Source organism: Haliotis cracherodii, unplaced genomic scaffold, assembly GCF_022045235.1.
Source record: "Haliotis cracherodii isolate W230 unplaced genomic scaffold, xgHalCrac1.p SCAF_5, whole genome shotgun sequence".
Classification (NCBI taxonomy): Eukaryota; Metazoa; Mollusca; class Gastropoda; order Lepetellida; family Haliotidae; genus Haliotis; species Haliotis cracherodii.
Genome location: NW_027266308.1, coordinates 30,609,787 through 30,623,118, shown reverse-complemented (window position 1 = coordinate 30,623,118; position 13,332 = coordinate 30,609,787).

The window sequence follows — 13,332 nt, the reverse complement described above, 5'->3', positions numbered from 1 at the left end:
GCGAACTGGGATTCGAACCGACGATCAAGTTTCTGGCGTGCACAAGAGACGCAAATCTTCACAGCGAATCGCGGCGCTTTAGACGACTGGGCCACCCGTGCTCCCTCTACAAAGATTAAGCTCGTTGCATTGAAAGTTGTTCTTGTTCCGAATGCGAGACATGACATGACCCATTCGGTGCAAGTAAATTGGTGGATGTATGATATATAACCTCGCCAACAGCCAACTTCCGGGTATAGGCTTGAATCACACCACTTCCGGTGAACCTTGAACCAATTCTTGGAAATAGGAATTATCAACAAATACAGACAAATGTGTTGCTGGGATATTTCAGGTTACACCAGTAATCAGTCGTCTTGCATGTATTGTGACGCGTACTGTTATAGTTTTCAGTGATATTACCAGTCTAGTTTTAACTGAAGAGTTTAGATATTGAAATCAAGTTTCTGAACTTACATAATATTTATTCTGTGGAATGAGTGTGGAAATTCCAAAATGAAGAAGGTCGTTGACTTTTAACACTTTAATTAACCCACGAACAAGTTTATACAAAAGCCTAATGGTGCCACTTTGGTAGCATAATCATTTTTCTTTAAATCGAAATTGCTGGTAATCAGTTATGTTTTTCTCTTGAAATGTTCTTTCCTTCGATTATTTCATGGTAATTTCGATTATTTTTAGGAGGTGTCAAAGTTTATTTCGACAAAATAAACAAACAATTGAAATAAAAAGGAAAAATTGATTGAAAAACATAAGTATGCTACCAAAGTGACACCATAAGTCTTTCGTAGGTTTATAGGATAATAATCAGTAAGAGTCAGGGCCTCGTTCCCTAATGCAATCTCAGATTTACGACTGTGGTAAGTCTATGTTACAGTATGGGAGTTAAGATAATCTTAGCAGTACAGTCGCTTGGAACGGGGGCCTAGTATTCGAATCCACGATTCTGACACGATAAAGGAAGCAGCTATTGATGCACGCACACGTTCGAACATATACACATACACATATACTTACAAACACACGGGCACGCACGCACAGCTCAAAGCATTAAGTGCATTACATGCAGCGAGTTTAACGATCTTGGTACAGTTTACCGACAACTAATCCCATCAGGTTGTAATCAAGTCAAGTGGTCCCAGCTAGTGCTCGACACTTTGTACATGGCGTGTAACGATCTGTTCACGATCAGGTTGAGTTCCGTCATGCAATCACATGAACATATCAACTAATTGAAGGCCTATCTACGAAAACAAAGCAACTGACCAAATGCTGATATTGGACAGGAAGTGCGTGCAGATTTAAAATTTCCGGTTTCGATGGAGAGCATTGCAAATAATTTATGCGATGTGTGGCTGTTGTTGTTGTTGTTGTTGAGATAAGCAAATTTGTGTTGATTTAGGTTTTAATTTATTTAATTCTGATGTAACAAACGGATGCAACATGCAGACATTCAACTGACATATATAATATGTAAATTATATAGAATTTTAAGTAGTTTGAGACATTATTATTATTATTATTATTAGTTTTAAACAAAAAATTACCAGTATATATCCTCTGTATTGTATGCGCGCAAACACGCAGGCACTCCTGCTTTTTTTAACACATTCACATGCCAAACCCTCAGATTTGGCAACGACAATTCGTCTATTAGCTGCCGAACAAACAATTACTTTTCAGTCAAACACTATTGCCGTATAAAATTTGTCGATGGTGAAATCAAATCAGCTCCGTATTCTCAAAGGGAGATTGTTAATGGCGGTATATCTGATGTGAAGACGATAAATATGCGACATCAGTGTTCACACTGGGGGAAGAAGCTGAACACCCCGCTCATAAATCCCAATCATAGGGATCTTCAGAATACATCAAGTTAGACTGTAAATGTTGAGGTTTACAACCATGGTGGTGCTTTACAAAGGAACATCAGTTATGTAACCATAGCAACGTATATCAAGGCCTTTACGGTAACATTGATTGATAGCGAGCATTTGACCAGGGCATCAGAGGTTTGTGGTGCTGTACTGTTTGGTCAATACTCTCTGGGTCGTTGCTGATAATGATAATTCATTCCGAGCTTGAAGTTAAGCACACAAAAAAACGATCAACTTCCACAGCATCTTCAGGTTCTGAAACGTAAAAGATAAAATTCACATGAAAATGAAAGAATCCTCAGTATGTTTAGACTGTTGATTGAACATTTAACAAAAATAATTGGATAACTCAAAGGACAGGGTTGGATAACATTTATTTTTGCCCACTGCAAATGTTAAATTTTTAAGTTACGGAAAACCTTGTGATATGGCATGAAAATTATGTCAAGTGGTAGACAACTAGCCAAATTGTTTACTTCTGGCATGCTCAAGAACACAAGAAAGAATATCGAAATGGGCCGATTTTTCCGACTTAAAGCAAGAGTTTTAACTATGAGTAAGTCAGTGACCCAGGACGATTTGGTCACCATATGTCTGTACTGTTTTTATCTACAGCTCATAAGGAAATCAGCTAGGATCAACAGCTTGTTTTTTTTCATTGTAACGAAAAGCTCCCCGAAAACCTCTAAAATTAACCTTTTTGACACATTGACACATTTTAGCCACATAAATGTGCATCCGAATGAATACAGCATGTCTATAGTTTAAGACATATAACATATCCAATGTAACATCAGATTGAGTGAGTATGGTTTTACGCCGCTTTTAGCAATATTCCAGCAATATCACGACGGGGAATACCAGAAATGGTCTTCACACATTGTACCCATGTTGGGAATCGAACCCGGGTCTTCGTTGTTACGAGCGAACACTTTAACCACTAGGCTACCCCATCGCTACCATTAGATTTGTAAAGCGTAGATATTATATTTTTCGTGTATATGGATGACTGGATGTGTGTCAATGAGGTTGGGAATAGTCAGACAAGAAAAGCTCAGTAAAATACAGTAATTAGTTGGGATTTTATCAACATAGAGTTTCTCTACGCATCATGTGGAAATATAGAGATTCTGTCTTAAAGTGATATATCGCCGGCATCCCATAAGGTAATGCAAGCAGTTTTCAATTGGTGGACCACGTGATTAATGCCCAAATGGTCAACTGCTGCATGGCGTGACTTAGTTTGGTGCGTAACATATCAGAACGTCTGACTCCAAACCCATAAAAAAACCCAAAAAACTCAGTACGCAGAGAATATGGGTAGTAATTGTCTTACGATAAAACATGAGAATCTTCCAACTGATGTTAGGAGTTCCTTGTAGAAGGTATGAATAAATCGTGAGAAATATTTCAGTAGATTTCTGTTTTTTCTCTGATTTATTGTCCACGGGACAATATCTTTAAGATAATAAGATACATTTGTTTGGTAATTTGCGTATATCAACCGGGTTTTTTAGCTTTTTTTTACTATTTTAACCCGCTCTAAAATACGGCATTGATAGCCCCGTAATCATTGTGGAATCAGCTTGTAATATTTTCTCCTTTTTTTCTAAATTCTTCCTCGTACCGCATTTACTGGCATACTCTAGATGAGGTCATGCAACAGGAAAACATGATTTGGCTGTTTTAGTTGTGCTTTCATTTTCCTTGATTAGTTGTGGTTATAAAAACTTATAAGTAGACGGTTTGACCAAAAGCTAAAAGAAATCAGTCTTAATATATGTGAGCTGATTTCAGTTAAAAAATAAACTTTGTGGAACAGTCGTTAGATTTTTATGGAAAATTGTAAAGATCAATCGTAGCTACGATCTCTTTTTGGTCGTAACATGAATATAAACAATCTTCTATTTGTGTTCTATGATATGACGCCGAGGAGTAGATCGATGCGTGTAAATACCACCACCCCCATTTACGCTGATGTGAGACTTACATGTATTTGGACAGTCTCCCCTCGTGGAAAGTATACACGTCCTCGTCAGAGTCGTCAAAAGATATTTGTGACGGGAACAAATAAATATTTATTTCCCCAAAACACGTTGTTTGACGTCTACAGTAGTTGACCACAGTATCCCGTACGAGGAGAAAAAAAATGCTGCACGTTAAAAGATGTAATAACTTTTGTGGGATAGATTGATCGGCAACCTTACCACAATGGGCGTTCTCAATGTCCGTCAGTCGATTTAGTACCTCATTTCAGCTTCAGGAGACAGTTCCGGAAATGCCATCGGAATCCATGTCCCTGGTCAACAAACTGTAATAGCCACAGTATTCTACGTGCGGGGTTAATGGTTATCAAAGAGGCATCATCAAGGGTTAACTGGTTCCATCCTGCTGTTCAGTGGCGTGACTACGTGACTGTTTTTGTGAGATAGTCAAATGTGCACCAGTTTAAAAGAGGGTTCTTCGGAATATGTTAAAGGGCAGACAACCCAATTTCCAACCCTAATGTTTTAACACTGACAGATGAATATAGCGTTATTACAGTGAAAGTGAATACTTAGAGGAAACCTGTCAAGTGGAATACATTCAAAGCCGACCTTTAACGAGATCGACAATCTGAAATTCAAATTGACACATCTTGGAGGCAAACAACTATTCTTGACAATAAAGGCAATTGATTTATGGAAAAAATAGTGTTTGATGGGTGCCCAATTTGCACACAAATCCTATTTTTTAAATACTTGGCATTGTTGGTCCATTAGTTTGAGTTTGCGGGGATGAATATTTTATGAGCTAAATACGTCAACAGGTCAGAGAGCAACGCCAGCGTAAATTGTGGCGTTATAATAAAATCGGTTTATATCGATTAAGGCAGTTGGCGAGTTGAAAATATTCAAATCAACAATAACCTTTGCTGGAGTTGCACAGTAATTCCGGAACTAAAACATTGACTGCCAACACGTGTGCTTCATGCATGCTTTATCACCACGTTGTGACTGCTGGTGGATGTATAAAGTTCCTTGCAAAGTAAATGTATTGAGAGTTAGGATCGTGACAGGTTGTATTTGAAATAAATTTCAGAGAATTTTTTGTTGTTATAACGCATTTTAACAAAGATCTGATATCAATAGGATTTACATATTGCAGCTATATTGTTAATTGTAGCTAGGTCCTCGGCGCAGTGAGCGAACTCGGTAACCACAAGGCCTCCTAACTGCCTCGAGTTTTGAATTTGTCATATTGTGAGGAGAGATCGGGAGAAAAGAAGGGTGACAGTGAACAGGGGTGGTGGGTGGTTGGATGAATGGGAGCTTGAGTGAGTGAATGGGTGAGTGAGTGTGTCGGTAGGCTGGGGTTGGGCAGGGTGTATGTGAATGAGTGAGTGGTTTGTTACTGTGTGTGTGTATTAGTGAGTAGGTGTTTTGTGTGTGTGTGTATTAGTGAGTAGGTGTTTTGTGTGTGTATTAGTGAGTAGGTGTTTTGTGTGTGTGTGTATTAGTGAGTAGGTGTTTTGTGTGTGTGTATTAGTGAGTAGGTGTTTTGTGTGTGTGTGTGTATGTGTGTGTGTGTATTAGTGAGTAGGTGTTTTGTGTGTGTGTATTAGTGAGTAGGTGTTTTGTGTGTGTGTATTAGTGAGTAGGTGTTTTGTGTGTGTGTATTAGTGAGTAGGTGTTTTGTGTGTGTGTATTAGTGAGTAGGTGTTTTGTGTGTGTGTGTGTGTGTGTGTGTGTGTGTGTAGTAGTGAGTAGGTGTTTTGTCTGTGTGTGTATTAGTGAGTAGGTGTTTTGTATGTGTGTGTGTGTGTGCGTGTGTGTGTGTATTAGTGAGTAGGCGTTTTGTCTGTGTGTGTATTAGTGAGTAGGTGTTTTGTGTGTGGATGGGTGTGTGTTTGGGTTTTGTGACTGCGTGACAAGGTAGTCGAACGCCACATTACCAAAGTAACTATAACTACTTTACGATCTCCCAAAATATTATTATCACATCATTTATGATCCCTACAATACTGGTCCGCCCCTTCGTATAAGATCGGTGAGAACAACCATTACGCTGAGTTGTGCAAGTATGTACTGACTGTATGTACTTAGCACACGCATGTGGCATCCCATGCTGTGTGGCGTGTACATGCCTGAGTACCACACTGCAACCTTCCCCCAAATGCCCTATATATCAACACACAACCTCAATACCTGTCTGCACCTGACGTACAGCCGATATGTCCCCCTCACACCACCATCACGAAATCAACTGGGTCAATACCCAGCGTTAAGTTCTCCAAAGTCCCCTATCGGCTGCGACACACGGTTTGGACGTGACGTTGACGTGGTCAGACGGACTGACCCTCAGCTACGCGTGATCAAACGCCGTCGGTCCGGCGTCCTCGGGTCGTGATGGGTGACAGCCTACGTCGTGAACAACAAACTGTTACACGACGGTGTCAGTCCTGAGTACTTGAGAGGAGTCTATGACAAGCAGGGCAGAACCTGAGTACAACCCGCCTATAACCAATCCAGGTTGTTAAAGTTGAAACATCCAAGGAAATAACTTGTTCATTCAGCACTTGTCCTTCAATACATTTTTAGATTTCTTATTTCTATATTATTTTTATGCTGGGATATTTCTACGCCCCCAGGTGTTTATCAGATGTTATCAGATGACGCCAAGACACCAATGACTTACCGGGTCCAAGAATGCGTCTTAAAATAACATTCACTCACTGAACCCAAAACATTGTGATTGTCGGTATTTGCACCTGTGCATTTAAGTGATCCACAAAGTGGATAGAAGAAACCAAATGATCTCATACTTCTGCATGAGTACAATACGAAATTATGCTATCTGTCGCAAGTGATGTAACTATACGTCATCAAAGCTTTATGTTGCCTTCACATAAATATATATGCATTTTCATAACTGTTCTTTCTTAAACTAACAATGAAAAATATATTTAATAATATATTCCAAACTTGAAATTATTATTATATGATTAACTGATAACAAAGTCTATATTTCTCGCGATGATTAATATGATCAGGCTTAATATATTCAGCATAGCACAGCAGCGCACATACAGTATAATATGATATACAGACAGATGCTGCAACCTAATACGCATGAAGAGCAAATATTTCGTAGCAGTTTCGTAGTTTGAATAAATAATTCTGAAGTAATTCTGAACCGATTACGGACGTGAGCGAGTGAGTTTCAACTTAATGTGAGAGAAAAGCCTGAAGTGATGCAGGTCTCAGATGCAGGGTATGGTGCTGACAAACCTAGAAACATAATCGTGGTGAACCGGGATTTGAACACACGATCAAAGGCTTCTGGCGTGACTAAGGGACGCAGCACAGCGGGATACGTTACTGATATGTAGACAGATGTATGTACCGTCCTCAAGATCCATGTACATGATTAAAAGTATTATTTCAATTCAAACAAATGATTAAACATATATGCTGACATAAGTAATTTCTTGATAGTACATGTATATTTTTGTTTGTTGTATTGGACCGCCTCCGTGGTCTAGTGCTAGAGTGTCCGCCCAGAGAGCGCAAGGTCCGGGGTTCGATCCACGGCCGCGTCATACCAAAAGACGTTAAAAGATGGTACTTGTTGTTACCCTGTCTGGCGCTCTGCATTAAGGGGCTAAAACAAGGACTGGTCGGCTCGGAGTCAGTATACTGTGTTTGAGTGGGGTATTTATGTTAAACTGCGGCATGGTTTCTCAGTTTGCTAACACTATAAATCGGCATCATTCTGGACTAGTACAAGCAGCCACACACACGTGCATGCACGTCGCTTTATAAGTGCAATAATCTTGGACGCGACGTTAAACCACAATTCACCTCACCTTGTTTGTTGTTTAACCACGCACGCAAAAAGAGGGTCTGTAAATAACCCAGTCTGGACCAGATACTCCAGTGATCGATACTGATCCACACCGTCGAGGTACGAGGACACCTATCAACCAAGTCACCGAACCTGATCGCATAATTCTAAGCCGGAATCTCCATAGGGGACATTTAAATGCACACCATAAACACAACACTGCTTTGAAGTTATTATCATGAAACGACATATTTCACAATGATGAATCCCGTATGACTATCCCATGCCAGCTATTTCATATTGTCGTTTTCCTTGTTCCACGCAAACAATTGCAATTAGGAAGCAATTGAAAATGACAAAGTCAAGCGAGTTATACAGATTACCTCTGTACCTAAAAAATTGTTTAAAAAAACTTCTAGTTGTTCTGCTCTTGTTACGTCACCGTGCAAGAGTACTTTGTCAAAACAAATACAAATCATATACGTCATAATGCCCTACCAGACAAGCTAGAGGGTACCCCGCATAACTCTACCCTTAATGTGATGACACTGTCAACGAATGTGGTAAACATACTGACATTCGAGTAGCTCAGCGCGTCATATGTGTATGTAATTTCCATATTGACGTACAATATCAACGCGGGTCAAGGGAAAACAATCCAGGAGACGTAACATAGGTTGACGTATGTGTCTGCTACAAAGAGAGCAATGACATGTATTTGAGCAAGCAATTAAACCACTCACATTACATGACGACATATACCATGCTAAATGGCCACGGTCTGATAATCCGTAACAACGCTTGCGCACGGGGTACGATTTTCATAACCACCCCACAGTACAGTAGGTCTCTGTAGATGCGGTTATATTGAACCAACGTATTACATATAGTAGTTGTTTGTACATGTCCAGAAGGCGCGCTATACTGGCTTTGTCGCCCTGGAATGGGTACGATTAGCTAGGGGGTTTAGCTGCTAAGGGGGAGATAATACGCTATAATGATAGCTTCGGACATGCTGAGCGACGTAATCTTCTGTAGTAAATCCCAGCTAGCTCCACTATTGTAAGCCTGGCTCTGTGGTCTGCTCGGAGTGGGTGACGATTGCAAGTATATGTGCATGTACATGTTGAAAAACTACTTCGAGTCCAACTTCTCTGCAAAATGGATGAAGAGGTAGGGAGAGAATATGCAACCTTGTCTCATATCATTACCATGACGTTTTTCATTGAGTCATCACCTGGGCACAATAACATTATCATAATGCATTTCATAAAGTCATATCATAGTTGTATAAACATTATCATGACAACCGCAGCACGTGAAACCTAATTCATTTTTCTTTGCGAATTTCGTATCATACCCCTAGTTTGTTCAAATGAGACTAGGATTTATGTTTCGTGTATGAATGAAAACTTAAAATTGAACGTTAAATGTAAGAATTCCCATTTATGTTTCAGTTATATGACCAAGCCACTGCTGTATATATCCATTTATATAATCGCTTTGTTAGACATAAAAAGTAAAGTGCACACCTATATTTTCATAATATGCAGCTCAAATTCATTGATGCAAGTAAACATATTAATATGGATTGATTCCATTCACAGGTTGCTATTGAAATTCAGAGCGGATGCTGAGGTTATCACTTCCTAAACACATGTCCCTTTGATGTTTTAATAAAGAGATACTATTCTTTACAATGCATCGTGTGCTTATGCGTTAAATCAGAAAACGCTAAGTAATGACTATTGACTGACGACATATTGGACGCTGAAAGGATTCTCTTTCAACAACCTGTGTATTTACATTCACATGTATTTTAATTCATATAACAGAATCAATTTAGCCCTTATAGCCAAACATATCTTTGTATTAGCTGAAATTATAATTTTATAACCACTTCACTGTAGGAGTGGTGGGGTAGCCCAGTGGTTAAAAGAGTATGCTCGTCACGCCGAAGGTCAGAGTTAGATTCCCCATATGGATTTAATAGTCACTATATGGCTGAAATATTGCCGATGTGACTTTAAATCTAAACTCACTCACTCACTCACATGGATTTAACGTGTGAGGCCTATTCTGGTGTCCCCGACTTGATATTACAGGGCTGTTGCCCAAATAAAACCATACTCACTCACTCATTCCAGAAAATGTCCTCTGCATGCATCATCGCCCTCTCACCTAACGACGATATTTTGTTCCATTGCTCTTTGTTGACTTTATATTCTGCACTGATAGGTCGTACACTGAATAAGTAGCATATCTCATCTAAATGCGAGAACTATAATGTTTACGTGACGTTTCACAATGATGTCATTTAAAGTGCCTTCACGAAACATCAAAGTACAGCAGTTAAAAAAAAACGTAATTAAATTTGATGATATATTGTCACTATAACGTGCAGTGGGTGCATTTGATAAAACCAATAGAAGAACATAGCCATAACTGCCGACAGACTGATACCCCACGTCCTATAAATGTCAGTGGACAATTATCCAAATGTGTGGTACGGAATAAATGTATGTAGACATGCATACATGTTCGGCTTAGCTATGAGACGTGATCAATTAGACAGTGATTAGACAGACATGTCCAGACAGGGACGCGGTACACACGCTTTTCCAGGTCCAAGAAATCATATCTTATAGCAGGCATAGCTCCCACTGTCTCACGATCCTAATCTGTTGTTCCTTTGGAACATGTACTTTGAATAGAACCAGTAAATGCTTGGCCTATGTGCACTCCAGCTTCATGTGGTATACGTTAGTGTCCGCTAGCGTAGACGTTGCAATTAGTGGCGTAATTGTAGATACAGCGCAGGCACGAGCTAGAAAAGAAGTTTCATATGGCTTTTCTTTCGTTAAATATGCACGTTTTGTTTAACTTTTTCATATATGTCAGAAAGTGCATTTGTCGTGGCGAATATCAACTGAATTACAACACACGAATAATGATTCTGTCTTTTTCTGTCAACGTCGACCTAACGGTCTACGACTTCCCAACTTTGTCTTACGCGTATGCAGATTTTGAAAAAAGTGACTTTTTAAATCACGATGTCTTCTACAGCCAAGCTTCTATCACGCACTGCCATCACGAAGCATGGTAATTTAAGGGGCAAATTGGGGAAAAGTCATTACTTCCTTGTAGAATGGTTTTCTGTGGTGTCTAGCATTTCCAGTGTGGGTTACGACACTTCCCCATCATATGGACAGAAGCACTGTAGTTTCCTTCCCCTTTACTTGTACGTGATGGAATACAGAGAACCACGCGGAAACGGCGAGTTAGACTAACAGGAAATAGGCCCTTTTCTGTCGGTGTATACACTATTTAACATGAGACGTTAACGTACCACGTCCCTGGTTCGGCTGGCGACGGGGGTTTTATCTTAGTTTCGCTGCATCTATTCAATGGATATCATGTCCTTGATCATTTCGGGATCAGCCACATGTATTATCACGTTAATTTAATGCACGAAGCAGTGGTAAGTGCAAATCCCATTCATCCTAGTTCCGTTACAAAGACATTGCAATACCCCCATTCAAAACAACAGTAGATGTCTGTCCTATGCGTGGACACAGTTTGACTTATGTTCAATTTAAAAAAAATCCATAAATCTTCCCGTGTCAGTTAAATGCAATTACTTTATCCTTGTCATCAACATGTGTATACAATCATCTGCTTCAAGACACAGGGCTCTGTACTACGACCACCGTTACTTTTATACTCTTATACCCCGTTCACATGCACCTCTATACATATGTGTGTATATGTGCATACGTGTATAGAAATACAAACGTGAGTATACTTCATGTGAACGCGTTTACTCATGTGTTTATATTTACACCAGGAGCAAATTTGCATTATAACTGGAGCAGGTGCAAATATAAATGTAAATTTGCTCTGTGTATATATGTTGCAATGTGAACGTTTATGTTAACGTAAGATGATGATCTAAGTAATATCTGTTCTTTTGCCAACACTAAACAAATCGTAAACAGTTGCCAACATTTACGCGTATATACAGAGTTGAGCGTCGATGTTTTTTTTAGCTTCAATGAGTCAAAACAAATTAAATCAAACACATGTTGCTTCACGCGAAAATGTACGGTGAAGTTACTCTCTTCTCATTCAACTTTGATTGGAAAACAACCTGTTTTGTGTTGAAAGTCGTGAACAGACTGACGAATATGTGTGCCTTACACAATTTACATACTTTATTTACACACCTAAGTGAACTTAAAGTAAATTTACATATACACACATGTGCAAAATAAATTACGTTGGTAAATGTTGTGCATGTGAACGGGGTATTAGATACTGCTGTACACCATACAATCCATAGGATAGATTTGCTAGAATCACCTAGTATAGTTAGGGTTTGAATTCCACATTTATGTTTCTAGGGCTGTCAGAACCATACCCATGCTCGCGAGTGTTTATAATTCAGGTAAAAACCAGCCAGACAGCCGGACTGGCAAGTCAATAATAAATAGCCTCTCTGATTGCCGGATAATAATTGCAATATATTTTCTGTGATATATTAGGATCGAATCATTATTTAAATGCCATTCATGATGTAGTCCATATCCTTTATTTTATTTCTAAATCTAAAACATATATCAGCCAGACCATCGGACGTGCATGTTTCAATAGTTGACCGACTCTAAGAAATACTACAGCCTGTCTCCGGGACGAAACCTGTCCGCCTCGGACGGATTGGCAGGTGGGAATTTTAAACACTGCTAATACCTCCGTCATATGTTTCATTTCCCCACATTCATCTGACACGCCAAGATATAACTAAAATATTGTTCACAGCAACGTATATACCACTCACTCACTCACTCCAACATACCAGCCATTCTTTGTTACAAAAGTTCCTAACCTTACAACTGACTGTGTTTGAAAGGATACAAGGTGAATGATAGGAATAACCAATACGTCAATGTATTTATTATTCTATACACATTGTACAATTCCCTAACCTCTTAAATGTATATGTAAATGATTCAATCATATATGGATAAAGCAATATTGTCGAAAGTTATAGAACTGTCCTCTTTAACAAGACATGGATCACTATCAGGTCTCGGGGTTCTATATAGCATATAAATGACGACATGGGGTGATTGACAACTAAGGAGCACATGTCAGATGACCCAATTGTGTCTGGCATGCTTATTTGAAGAGAAAGTACATCGGATTAAGATTTCTATAGACATATAAATTGGATGTGCGTTTATATATATTAGGGGTCATTGATATTGCTAGTAGTACTGTGATTGTAAAATTTGAAGGGGTCATTGAACACAATTACAAAGCATACTTTAGTCCCTGTGGATATATTAATGTGAATTGAATGGTTTACAGATTTTTTGTGAAAAATATCCACATCATTGTATTTGCTAAAGCTTCAAAACGCCATTGATCTTAAATGGCGTCTGTCCGCTAATCCATTTCTGATTATCCATCAAAATGTTATATTCCATGTGGTTTCTCCCTTTAGTAAAACTTTAGCAGGCAGAAAATGTTGGACGAAATTACAAAGCAAACACCTTTCAAACATCCAAGCGATATTCAGTGTTCAGACATAGAAAGCCGCGAAGGTTCTAAAAAATACCAAAGCCTA